Source organism: Pleurodeles waltl, chromosome 2_1, assembly GCF_031143425.1.
Source record: "Pleurodeles waltl isolate 20211129_DDA chromosome 2_1, aPleWal1.hap1.20221129, whole genome shotgun sequence".
NCBI lineage: Eukaryota > Metazoa > Chordata > Amphibia > Caudata > Salamandridae > Pleurodeles > Pleurodeles waltl.
In genome coordinates this window covers 485,750,156-485,762,762 of record NC_090438.1, presented here as the reverse complement: position 1 = coordinate 485,762,762, position 12,607 = coordinate 485,750,156, and positions in this window count along the sequence as shown.

Genomic DNA, 12,607 nt, shown 5'->3' with positions numbered 1-12,607 from the left:
GTCTGAAAACCAGGTGATTAGAATTTTAAAAAGTCTTTACAATAGTTAGGCCTTAGTAAAAGTTTCCAAAATTTGTTAAAGTTTCAGAAAGTTGCAAATGTTTTCCAATAGTTTAAAACTTTATGAAGCAAAATGTCTGATGCAGAGAACCCCGGCCCCTTGGCTGGAGTTGAAATACCCCTGGCTAAAGGCTCTCTTCAAAGGATAGCAGATCCATATTGATGCTCATGTTACCACAGAAAAGGTGAGACAGCTTGTGGCAGAATATGAGACTGTTAAGCAGGTAGAAGGGGAGAAGCCGCAACAACAGAGAATCAAGAAAACTCTCTTGAAACTGGGGATGATGAGGTAGGATCATCCATCACAGAAGTAAAAGCCCCCTCATGGGAGAATTTGGCTCTAGCTATGTTAACCCAAAAGCTGGCTTTAGGAACCCAGCTTTTGGAAATAGAAGTTAAAAGAAGGGAGTTGGACCTAGGACCCATCTCTGGTGGCAGCATTCATGTAAGTAGGGAGAAAGAGAAGTATTTCAAACTAAAACTACCAGAAGGAGTTGTCACACTTTTACAGAGGGTGATGATGTCACAAAGTGGTTAGAAAACATTGGAGCTCTCTGTTGTGGGAACTGTTCTCAGGCAAGTGCATGGATGGACTCCTGACCTTGAACGAGGCAGATGCCAAGCCCTATGGCCTCATGAAGGCTACCCTGATTGAGGGATTTGGGCTAACAACTGAAGAATACAGAATTAAATTCAGGGAGACCTGTAAAACCCAGAGTCAGTCCTGGGTAGAATTTGTGGACTATTCAGTAAAAAAGCTGGGTGGCTGGTTAGAAGGTAACAAGCTACTAGATTTTGATGTGCTTAATAATTTTCTTAGGAAAGAGCATTTTCTGAGTAATTGCTACAACTAGAAAATACATCAGTTCCTGGTAGACCTAGGTCCACTTCTTGTCTACAGTTGGGGAAGAATGCAGACCACTGAGTCAAGGCAAGGGTGACCAAAACAATCCCTGGTGGGCGAGACTAAATGAAAGAGGCCAAAAAGCCCTCCTAAGGGAAAGATCGGAACCAAAATAAAAAAGAAGAGTCTTTATCAGGCTGCCAAAAACCTGTTCAGGAGAATGGGCTTGAGACTCCTCACAGCCTAAGGGTGAGCACAAAGGTAGGAACTTTGATACCAACAAGGCTTGGTGCCATGATTGCAAAAACAATGGGTACCAAACTGGAGACCATAGTTGTAAAAACAAGAAAAATGTCTATAGTCCACCTGCAGTAAATGCACTTGCCAATCTCCAGATGGGATCACAGTTGTGGCCTAACCAGGTCAGTCAACCCCTCGGAGGCAACATTAGTCACAGAGGGAGGGGTCGATCTAACCTGTGCTTCCTGGCACACTAATATACAAAAATACAGGTAGCACTGTTTGATTAATAGGACTAAGGTGGAAGCCTTGAGGGACACAGGGGCTAGTTTCACCATGGTGACCCAGCACCTGGTCCACTCAGATCAGTACCTGATAGGAAAAAACATCCTGTCGCCAATGCTGACAATGTCATAAAGATCCATCCCATGGCAATGGTATCTTTTGACAGGGGGGAGTAGTTGGAAACAGTGGCTGTGTCCCCATCCATCCCTGTAGACTGTCTGTTTGAAATGATTTGGGGCAATCTCCGTGGGCTGAAGTAGAACTGAGGACTTATGCAGCACTGCTTGGACTCCCATAATGGGGTTTTGTCAAGACAAGGGCACAGCATAAACTTCAGAGTGAACAAGGTGTGTTGGATCCTGGAAGAATGGACCAACCCCCAACAGAAAAGGCAAGAAGACTGGGGCACCAGTTCTGAGCAGACCACAAGTCAGAACCCCTCCTCCCAGGAAGAGGACTTGTTAACCTCAGAGGGAACTGAGCCTGCAGAGCTTGGGCTTTATCACCCAGAGCTCTTAGGACTAGGGGGACCCTTTTGAGAGGATCTGTGCCAGGGACAAAAACCTGTCCCACTCTTGAAAGGCTGAAGCAGAAAGCTTCACAGGAAGACATGGGTAATGCCAGTGGCACCCACAGGGTTTACTGGGAGGATGGACACCTATTTACTGGGGCAAGAGACCTCAAGCCTGGTGCAAGCAGGTGTGACATGCCAAGCCAGTGGCAAGGCCGAAGGTCACCTGAAGGCCCCCTTAATCCCACTGCCTTTGGTTGGGGTGCCTTTAAAAAGGGTAGAGGTTAACATTGTTGGCCCCCTTGACCCTCAAGCAGCTTCAGGAAAGAGGTATATTTTAGTGGTAGTAGATAATGCCACTAGGTACCCTGAAGCTATTCCACTTAGGCCTTCCTTAGGAGGTAGTATCAAACAGGGGTTCAAACGTCATGTCTGCATATGTAAAAAACACAAGTGGCAGGAATGTGGAGTGACTTATAAGTTCCCTACCCCATACCATCCACAGTCAAATGAACTGGTTGAAAGATTTTACCAGACATTGTTAGGCATGATTGGAGGACTCCTTTAAAAACTCAGAAGGAGATTGGATGTCTTACTTTCATGTCTGCTTTTTTCCTACAGGGAAGTGCCACCAAAGAGAGTAGTGTTTTCCCATTTTGAACTTTTATTTGAGGACCTTGTTATGGGTCCATTAACTCTTGTGAGAGAAGGCTGGGAGAGGTCTCTCAAAGAGCCTAAGCAAGACATTGTGAATGATGTATTTGGCCTTTATTCCATGATGGCTGAGTACATGGAGAAGGCCAGGAGTTCCAGAAGCACTGGTATGACCAAAAAGCTGCACCTGTACCGGTGGAGTTCCAACCAGGGCAGAAAGTTTGGGCACTGGTGCCTATGGCTCCTAGGGTTCTCCAAGACAAGTGGTCCATTTATTGAACCTGGCTGGTTCCTGGCAGATTTGACTGACCCCTGGAGCAAAAGAGTGATCAGCTTTTTCCACCCCAAGAGTGCACTATCAATTTACTGTCATGCCCTTTGGATTAAAGAATGCCCCTGCCACTTTCCAGAGGTTGGTGAACCAAGTCTTGCCTGGAATGGAATCCTTTAGTGCAGCATATCTAAATGATATTGCTGTCTACAGCTCCACCTGGCTGGATCACCTGATCCACCTTGGAAAGGTCCTTAAGGCCCTGAAAAAGGCAGGCCTCACTATCAATGCCAGTAAGTGCCAGATAGGACAGGGAAAAGTTGTGTACTTGAACCACTGGGTAGGTGGAGGTGAAGTTCAACTCCTAGAGCCCAAGATCCAGACAATTCCGGCTTGGGAAACTCTAACTACCCGCACCTAAGTCAGGGCATTCCTTGGCTTGACTGGATATTATAGGAGATTTGTGAAGGATTATTGCACCATGGTGGCCCCTCTCACAGAACGTACCTCCAAGAAAATGTCCAAAAAGATCAATTGGACAGTGAGTTCTCAACAGGTTTTTGACGCTTTGAAGGATACAATGTGTTCTGTCCCAGTCCTGAAAGCTCCAGATTACTCCAGGCAGTTTATTGTCCAACCAGACACCTCAGAACTTGAGAAAGGAGCAGTCCTAGCCCAGACCAATGATGAGGGATATGACTATCCTATTGCTTTTATCAAAAGAGGACTATTCCCTAGGGAACAAAAATGGAGTGCCATAGACAGGGAACCATTTGCTGTGGTCTGGGCCTTGAAGACGCTGAGGCCATACTTATTTGGCTCTCACTTCATAGTTCAGACAGACCACAGGCCTCTCAGGAGGCTTCAACAGATGAAAGGTAAATATCCCAAACTACTTCGGTGGTCCATATCTCCACAGGCAATTGACTCTAAAGTGGAACGCAAACCTGGGACTGCCCAGGCCAGTGCAAATGGTCTCTCTAGGTTCTTCGACTTAGAGGATGAAGACTCCCCAGGGGAAGAGTAGTTTCATCCCCTTTTGATTGGCGGTGTAGTGTGAGAAAGGGTCTCTTTTGACATGGTGGATGATGATGTTGTTTCGACCTGTATGTGCCCTGGACCCCTGCTGAACAGGTTCCAAGGGCCAGACCTCTTTCCCCAAAAATGTACTACATATTGGCACTTCAGTCACCCTTGAACATCCCTAGTAAATGGTACCCTTGGTAGCTAGGACATGGGTTTTGAACAGGGAACCCCAGAGCAGCAGCACCAATTGTGCCCCACCACAGCCTCATGCAGACTGCCATTGCATGTGCATGAAGAGGAGTAGTTAAAAGCTGCAAACTCAACATGGCACCCACCAAGAGTGAATCAATAATCACAACTGGTGTGGTGGAGTAGAGCTCGAAAAAGGACAAGTTGTCCACTTCTGATTAGTAAGACTAGTTATCAAGTCCCAAATTCATTAGAGGACGTACTAGTTCTCCAGCAAGTGGGGTGTTCCTTAATGGAAGAGGTGGTCACACACACTTGTCATGGCACGCTTCATTCTTGACCACCTCTCCCCACCCTGGCAGGACAGTGCCACCAGGGCAGACTCAACCTCTTGGTAAGACCTACGCCAGAGGAAGCTCTTATATAAAGAAAATACTGGATAAAGTCAGGGATCCAGATCATGTTAAAAATAACTCTTTGGCTACCGGTGTCATTCACCTTTATTAGTGGTGTCTGTGGCTATGATTAAAAAAAAAAACACTAGGATAGTAAGAAGAACCTAACTAGCATAACTGGCTACTCAAGCCAACATGTTTCTGCCCTCGCTTTGCGCCCAAGTCGGTCTGGGGCATTTGTCAGGGCTCAAGATCCCTAATAACTAACCCAAAGGTGTGTTACCCAAAACAACCACTCAGGACCTACCTGAGAGCAGATCAAACTGTAGGTAGCTAAACACCAGGAGGGGAGGGAACAAAGAATTTCTAAGTTTTTTTTAACATAGAGTAATTTTCATTACTATATGTTAATCTAAACACCACCGTGCATACCCTTTGGCTGTGATGGCAGAGGGTGGCTGCAGAGCCTGTGGCCAAACCCTATAACCCTACATTTTTAGGAAAGGGGCCACGCACACCACCTCCCAAGGACAATCTCAGCCTCTGAGATCCCATATCCCCTGGGGCCCGGCCATGCGACCTGGGTGCCCTCCAGGGCACCGAATCACATTGGTGGGGACTGTGGGGGGAGCCTGAAGACCCCCATGGTCCCAGCTGGCTCCCAGTCCTCTGTGGAAGTCAGCATTGTTGTCACAGAGAGGGAGCTGCTAAAGACAGCAATTGTTTCCTCTGTCTCCCTGCCTGCATCTCCGCGGGCAGGAAGACAGAGGAAACCTCTGCTCGCAGTGAGGGAGAGCTGATTGACAGCTCTCCCTTGCTGCAAGCAGAGTGTTTGCTGTGAGTTGGTGGCACCTGTCAAAGCTGCCGCCAAGCCAGAGCAAACAGCCATGTCCCAGGGATGGGCACCCTGGGATGTAGCAGGAGCCGGCCGTGGGGGGTGATGGTCCCTCGAGGGCGGCTGTGTGGCCCCCCTCCAAAATCAATGGCCCCAGAGAGTTGGTGGTACCAGGGGCTGTGGTGGTCCAAAATGGACCCCCGTTCTTTTTTTAATGTTTGCCCTAGGGAGGATGTAGTTCCTGGGACTGTGGGGGGTGGAGCAGCCCCAGGCATACAATTACAGAAATGCTCCAGGGAGGTGGTGGTCCCCAAGGCTGCAGGGGGGCTGCACGGCCCCATGAAAGCAATTATAGAAATGCCCTTGGGAGGCCCCCGGGGCTGTGGGGGGGGGGGCGCACAGACACCCTGCAAAAAATTACAGCAATGAAATCGAAAAATCATAGAAATTCACATAAAGAAAAGGTTGCTAGGACAGTATAGTTAGGCTCACATTTCACTCAAACAAAACCAGTGAAATTCAGCAGTTATAGTGACCTGAGCTAACTATAACTTGTGACCACGCAATGCACTGCTTATGACCCCACATATTACATCACTCATGACATGGTCAATGACATCACTGATCATATCACTGATGGCATCATCCAGTGAGTGTGAGTGTTTTCAAAATGTTTATAAGTGTAAAGTGTAAAAAAATTAAATAGTATACTTTCTGCACTGTTCATGAGTGCAGCTATTTCTAACATTTATTAGATGAGTGGCTGTGTGACTGTGTTTATCAGATTGTGAGTGGGTGTTGGAATGCCTGTATGGGTGTGTGAACTGGTGTGAGTGCCTGTATGGATGTATAAGTAGGTATGTGAGTAGCTGTGTGGGTGAGGGAGTGGCTGTGTGAGTGACTATATTGGTGAGTGAGTGGGTGTGTCAGTGGCTAAATGGGTGAGTGGCCATGTGAGTGCTTGTATGGGTGAGTGAGTGGCATTTGTTGAGAAGATGTATGGGTAAAGGAGTGGTTGTGTGAGTGCCTGTATGAGTGAGTGAGGGGGTGTGTGACTGGCACTATGGATGAGTGAGTGGTTGTGTCAGTATTTATATAGGTCTGTGAATGGGTATGTGAGTGGTTGTGTGAGTGTGTAAGTGGGTGTACAAGAGGTTGTATAGGAGAGTGAGTGGGTATCTGAGGGCTTCTGTGGATGATGCCATCAGTGATGTCATTTGAGATGTCATCAGTGATGTCACTGACCATGTCATGAGTAATATAAGATGTGAGGTCATAAGCAGTGCATTGCGGGCGTAAGTTATAGTTAGCTGAGGTAACTATACCTGCTGAATTTCACCGGTTTTGTACGAGTGAAATGTGAGCCTAACTGGAGCGTCCCTGTGACCTTTGGTTTTGTTTCAGTGAATTTCTAAGGTTTTTAAATTCTTTTTCCTAGCTATAATGTTCCTGTAACCTTTGTTTTTTTTTTCATTGAATTTCTAAGATTTTCTTTAATGATGTTTCCAAGCTATAACACCCCTGTAGCCTTTGGTTTTTATGTGAATTTGTAAGGTTTTTTAAATTTTATTTCCTAACTTTTACCACTAAGCTATGACATTGAGTGTGTGAGTGAGTGCATAAGTGTCTCAGTAGGTCTGTGGGTGGGTGAGTATCTGAGTGGGTCTGTGAGTGGGTGTGTAAGCCTGAATGGGTGCTTGAATGTGTGAGTGGGTCTGTGAGGGGGTGCATGAATGTCTGAATGGGTCTGTGAGTAGGTGCACAAGTGTCTAAGTATGAATGTGAGTGTGTGAGTGGATGCATGAGTCTCTGAGTGGGTCTGTGAGTGAGTGTGTGAGTCTCTGAATGGGTCTGTTAGTGAGTGTAAGTAAGCAAATAAGTTAATTTTATTAGCATAGTTAATTAAACCAACGGCAATTTAAGAACTAGTCACATAATTGTGGCAAATAAACACTTGCATGTGCTATTAAGTTGAACTTTGAATACACACGATAAAAAAAAGTTCCCAATTATTAGTGTTGATTGATTTTAGCATTTGATTATGCACTATATAAAAAGGTTGCCCACCTGATTGTCATAATATTAACACTTTTCCTTAAAATGTTAAGGCTAAAAGCTGGGTCTTAAGTCCAAGCACTCACTTGACCTAGTTTGCTAAACGTAAAATACAGTCAGTTTCTGAGTGACAGAGAGCATATTAAAACTAGTTTATCAATCTTAGCGACTTAAAAACTCCTCAGCGGTGAACACTAACCCTTCAACTATAAAAGATGGCATTTGTTTTCTCCATTCACCCATTATGTTAAGATTTGCCAATTGAATACTCATTAACATAGACTCATAAACATTTATGCAATGGCTCGCCGGTCAGTTCTTAACTATGCTCTACCTTATTCAATTATTTTTGCCATTTCTTTGAAGGTCTGCACCATGAATTTAGTCACCTGACAAGAAATAGAAATTGTAGTGCCACTTAACCATCTAATAACGGCTGGCCTACATGAGCGTATGTCCAGAGTTCTTAGAATATATTTCAAATACTTTCTCCTTTGTTCTGCCAGCACCGGTCACACAAAAAAAAACATGAACAAGTGACTTTTGTTTATGCCCACAGAGGTGACACGATTGTGTCTGTGACTTTTGTCTCCATGAAGAGACCATGGCCCATATTTATACTTTTTATCACAAAACTGTGTTTGCTCAGTTTTGCATCAAAAAGTATAATGCCAGCTTGTGCCATTCCAGAGCGCCAGCCAGACACCAGATTTATGGAACCCCGCAAGCTGGAGCACTGGTTCGGCTAGCCTGAGAAAACATGTTGTTACCGGGTGGCGAGCGTGTTTTTTTCTGTAATTAAGGACTGTAACTGAGTAGCAGCATTTGCCATCCGGTAGAACTCCACTTTACCTAACACATGTCCCATAGGTCATGCAAGCCTAGTTCCTTTATAGAATTATTTAGGTGATAACCCCATGAGCCTTTGGTATTAAAACACTGTTGTTCCTCAATTTCAATCCAGCATAGATTGTTGATGGTACCAATCTCTGCTGCTTGCAGTCTCCAACAGAATTTAATATAAGCACTCTTGCTCTGATATTCATAGTTTTCATAGTTTTTCAGACCAATTCCAAGCTGTGATTGAATGTGTGAGTCTCCGAGTGGGTCTATGAGTGGGTGATTGAGTTTCTGAGTGGATCTGTGAGTGGGTGTGTGAGTATCTGAGTGGGTCTGTGAGTGGGTGTGTGAGTCCCTGAATGAGACTGTGAGTGGGTGCATGAGTGTCTAGGTGGGGCTGTGAATGGGTGTGTGAGTGCCTGGGTAGGTCTCTGAATGGGTACATTGGTCTCTGAGTGCACCTGTGAGTTGGTGCGTGGGTTTCTGAGTGTGTCTGTGAGTGGGTGGGTGAGCCTGAGTGAGTTGTTAGTGGGTTCCTGAATGTCTGAGTGGGTCTGTGAGTGAAAGCATGAATGTCTGAGTGGGTCTGTAAGTGGATGCATGTGTGTCTGAGTGAGTGTCTGAGTGCATATGTGATTGGGTTTGTGAGTGTCTGGATGTGTCAGTACCTGTGTGAGTGACTCAGCCACAAAGGAACCTCACCTGCCCTTTTATCCAACAAGAGTCCATACTGCACAAATAACTACACAAGTGGAGTTCTTTCTGCCTCCTTGGTTATATGTCCTCTACTTATTCTACTCTACAGCTGCATAATGGAGCAAAGAAAATGTCACTAGTGAATGTGGTGCGTTTTGGAAATATGATTGTCTCTGGTGTGCCTTTATCCAGAAATATGTGATAAGATGAATCCTCCTATAGAGAGGCCAGCAAGACTAAAAAGACATAAATCTCCACCAAACCAGGGTCCTCACTATTAACTATATGACGTAAGTGCTTCTTTGGTTTGGAGAGATGTCCTAATATTCCTTGAATTTAAGAACACACACCCCAAATTGGTGGGAAACGCTATGGGGGCCCTTTGGTAAGCTGTCCATCATCCTGGCAAAAGGGACATGAGCTTTGCATACTACTAAGGTAGACAGGGTGGTGCCATGTGGGCGGAGCGTCCAGGTGATTTGCGCAGTTGCATACTTGTGGCAATTTAAAGGGAGAACCATTGACTCTGCTCTCACCAGGAGAGGACAAGAAAGAACCCACTCATCACAGTCACATACAGATTGCTCTGCAAGAGATCAACAATGTATTCACCTCCACAAAGGATTTCAGATTATTTTTCAATATGGAATTGCTGAGAAAGCACAATTGCTTTGCCTTCGCCAACCCAGGAATTAGAATCACTTGTCCTTTACATAAGTGGAGCTTGAGTTGGGGCACATGCTATGTTTATATTTGTAAGTTGTTTCTGGTGCGGTTATATTTCTGTGAAATGAGCATTAGGGCCAGAGTAGCCCAGGGTACCTCATCCACTGGGGCCTGGCAACAAATTAATGGGGGGGAGGCCACCCGGTCCCCCTCCCTGGACTGAACTCTGCCCTGGGGACCCGTCTTCCAGTGTCCGGCCTTCATTGAATAGAGGAAGAAGGCATGTGGCACCCCTCCAACGGCCAATCTCAGCCCCAGGGACCAAATTCTGCAGGGCCCAGCCTTCATTGAATAGAGAAGGAGGGCTGCACAGCACCCCACCAGGCTGATTTTGCCCCCAGAGATCACATCCCCCAGGCCCAGCCACGTCCCCTTGGTGCCCCCCAGAGTGTTTTTTATGACTTGACAGGAGCTGTCAAAGCTCCCTCCGAGACAGAGCAAACAGCTATGTTTCAGGGATGGGCACCCCGGATCACAGAAGGAGCTGGCCCTGGGGGTGCAGTCTCCAAGGCCATTATTGGCACCAGATGGGGGGCCATGCAGCCCCCTCACTCGTTTTTTGAAAATAGAGTATGACCCCCATGGAGGTGATGGTCCCTAGGTCCGGGGATCCTCCAGGCTCTCCCTATGTGTTTTTTTTATTTTATTTTGGCCCCAGGGAGGTGGTTGTTGCAAGGGTCTGGAGGATCCCGCATGGCCCCACTTTGCATTTCTTACACTGTGGGACGGGGGAGATGGTGGTCCTGGGGCATTAAAATGTCCAAGGAGGATGATCACGTGCACCCTCCTCCTTTAATTTAATAAAGGAGGAATGCCCGGGGGCCTGGCCCAACTGGGGGCTTAATTAAAACTAACACAGGAGACTGCCCTTTTTTTCACATTTTTGTCACAAATTCACAAATTTTGCGAATTCATAGCAATTTTCTCTTAAAATGCTTTGTTTGCCCTCTGAGACACCAAGAACAAAGTTTGGGGGTTAAGGTATTCCTACCGTGGCATATTCCACCAAACAAAATTCAAACGCTGGCACTCCAGACAATTGAAATGTTTATTCAGACCAACAAATTCTTGTCAGATATAACATTTTCAATTCTTCACATACAAAAATAAGGCAACGCGTTTCAACCAACACAATGTGGGCTAATGAAGAAGACCATGATTGTTATCGTTATGAAATCAAAATAAAAAATCCTTAGAAATTCACTTAAAACACCAAAGGTTACAGGGACATTATTGTTAGGTTCTGAATTTACTGGCACAAAGCCAGAAAAATTCAGCAGATATAGTTAAAGTTATTTCAAGCAACTGTAACTTGCAGCCTAAGGTAACTATAGCTCACGCCCTCGCCATTCACTGCTAATTACCCCAGATATTACAGGACTCGTAACAACTTCTATAACAGCAATAAAAATATCAGTGAAACATTAAATTCAACTTATTGAAGAAAAAACTGTGCATGGCGGTGTGTGAGTTATAGTTACCTTAGGCTGAGAGTTATATGCCCCTTCTCAGGCCGATCTTGGCCACCAGGGGCCCCATCTCCTGGGGTGTGGCCTAATTATTTCCTTTTCTTTGAGGAGGGGGGTCCCAGCTGGCTCCCCACCTCCTGCTAGAGCCAGCATAAAGCATAAAGCATAAAGCTAAAGCAGCTCCGTCTCTGTGAGAGCAATGTTTCCTCTGTCTCCCTGACTGTATCTCCAGGGGCAGGGAAATACAGCAACCCTCTGCTTGGAGTGAAGAAGAGCTGACTGACAGCTCTTCCTCGCTGCAAGCAGAGTGTTTGCTGTGGCTTGGCAGCAGCTGTGTGCCGGGGATGGGCACCCTGGGACATGGCAGGGCCCGGCCCTGGTGGGTGGCGGACACTAGGGCCATCATTGGCTCCACAAGGGGGACTGTGTGGCCCCCCTCCAATGTATATAGCTCCAGGGAGGTGGTGGTCCCTGGGACTGAGGGAGTCTAAAACAGACCCCCTTTTCTTTTTCTAATGTTTGCACTGGGGAGGTGGTAGTCCCCAGGGTTGTGGTGGGGTCATGTGGCCCCCCAAATACAATTACATGTTTGCTCAGGGGAGGTGGTGGTCCCAGGGGCTGCTGGGATGCCAAGCAACCCCCACGTGCAATTAAACAAATGCTCCAGGGAGGTGGCAGTTCCCTGGGCTGTGGGGGACCTCAGACCCCCCCCACATACCAACACAATTAAGCCACAGGGAGGTGACAGTCCTTAGGGCTGTGGGGGCCTGAAAGGGATCCCATTAATTTTTTTAAACTTTAGCCTGGGGGGAGGTGGTGGTGTCTGGTGGCGGTCCCCAGGGCAGTGACAATCGCTGGAGGGGAGCCCCACGCTACCCCCTATGTTTTTTATATGCCCTCAGGACCTGGCTCACCCGGAGCTTTTAAAAATGAGCATCGTTGACCACCTTGCTTTTCAATTTTTTTTTACTGCAAATTCATGGCAACACTGCAAATTTCTGGCAAATTTGTTTTTAAAAATTTTTTTTTACTCGTGGTAACTCTACCCCAACACTTTTTCAGATTTTTTAACTTTTTCCTGGGACTCGGCTGAAGTCCCAAGATGGTTTGAAATGCTGGCAGCCAATGAGAGCTCTGCAGCTCCGTACCCAAGCTCCTATTCTTCATGGCCCCAGAAATACAAGTGTATTTTTCCTTTAATGTCTCAAACACCACATCAGCAAAAGGGTAATCTGCGTACTGAAACCTATCTTTCTGCAAAATGTGGTGTAATTTCGTCCAGTGGTTCGGGCTGTAGTCATGTGTAAAGGTCCTATAGGAATTAACATGGGAAACACAACCTTTTTGACCCCCCCCCTTTTTCTCTGATCAACCCAAAACTTTCCATGTGCAACAAGAATCACCGGCACACTTTTTTGGGAAAATTCATCAAAAGGTGGCAAAGTAAAAAAAAAGTTTTTTCTACAGAAACATGAGCCTAACTATAACTATATAATGGTGATTGCTAGTAGG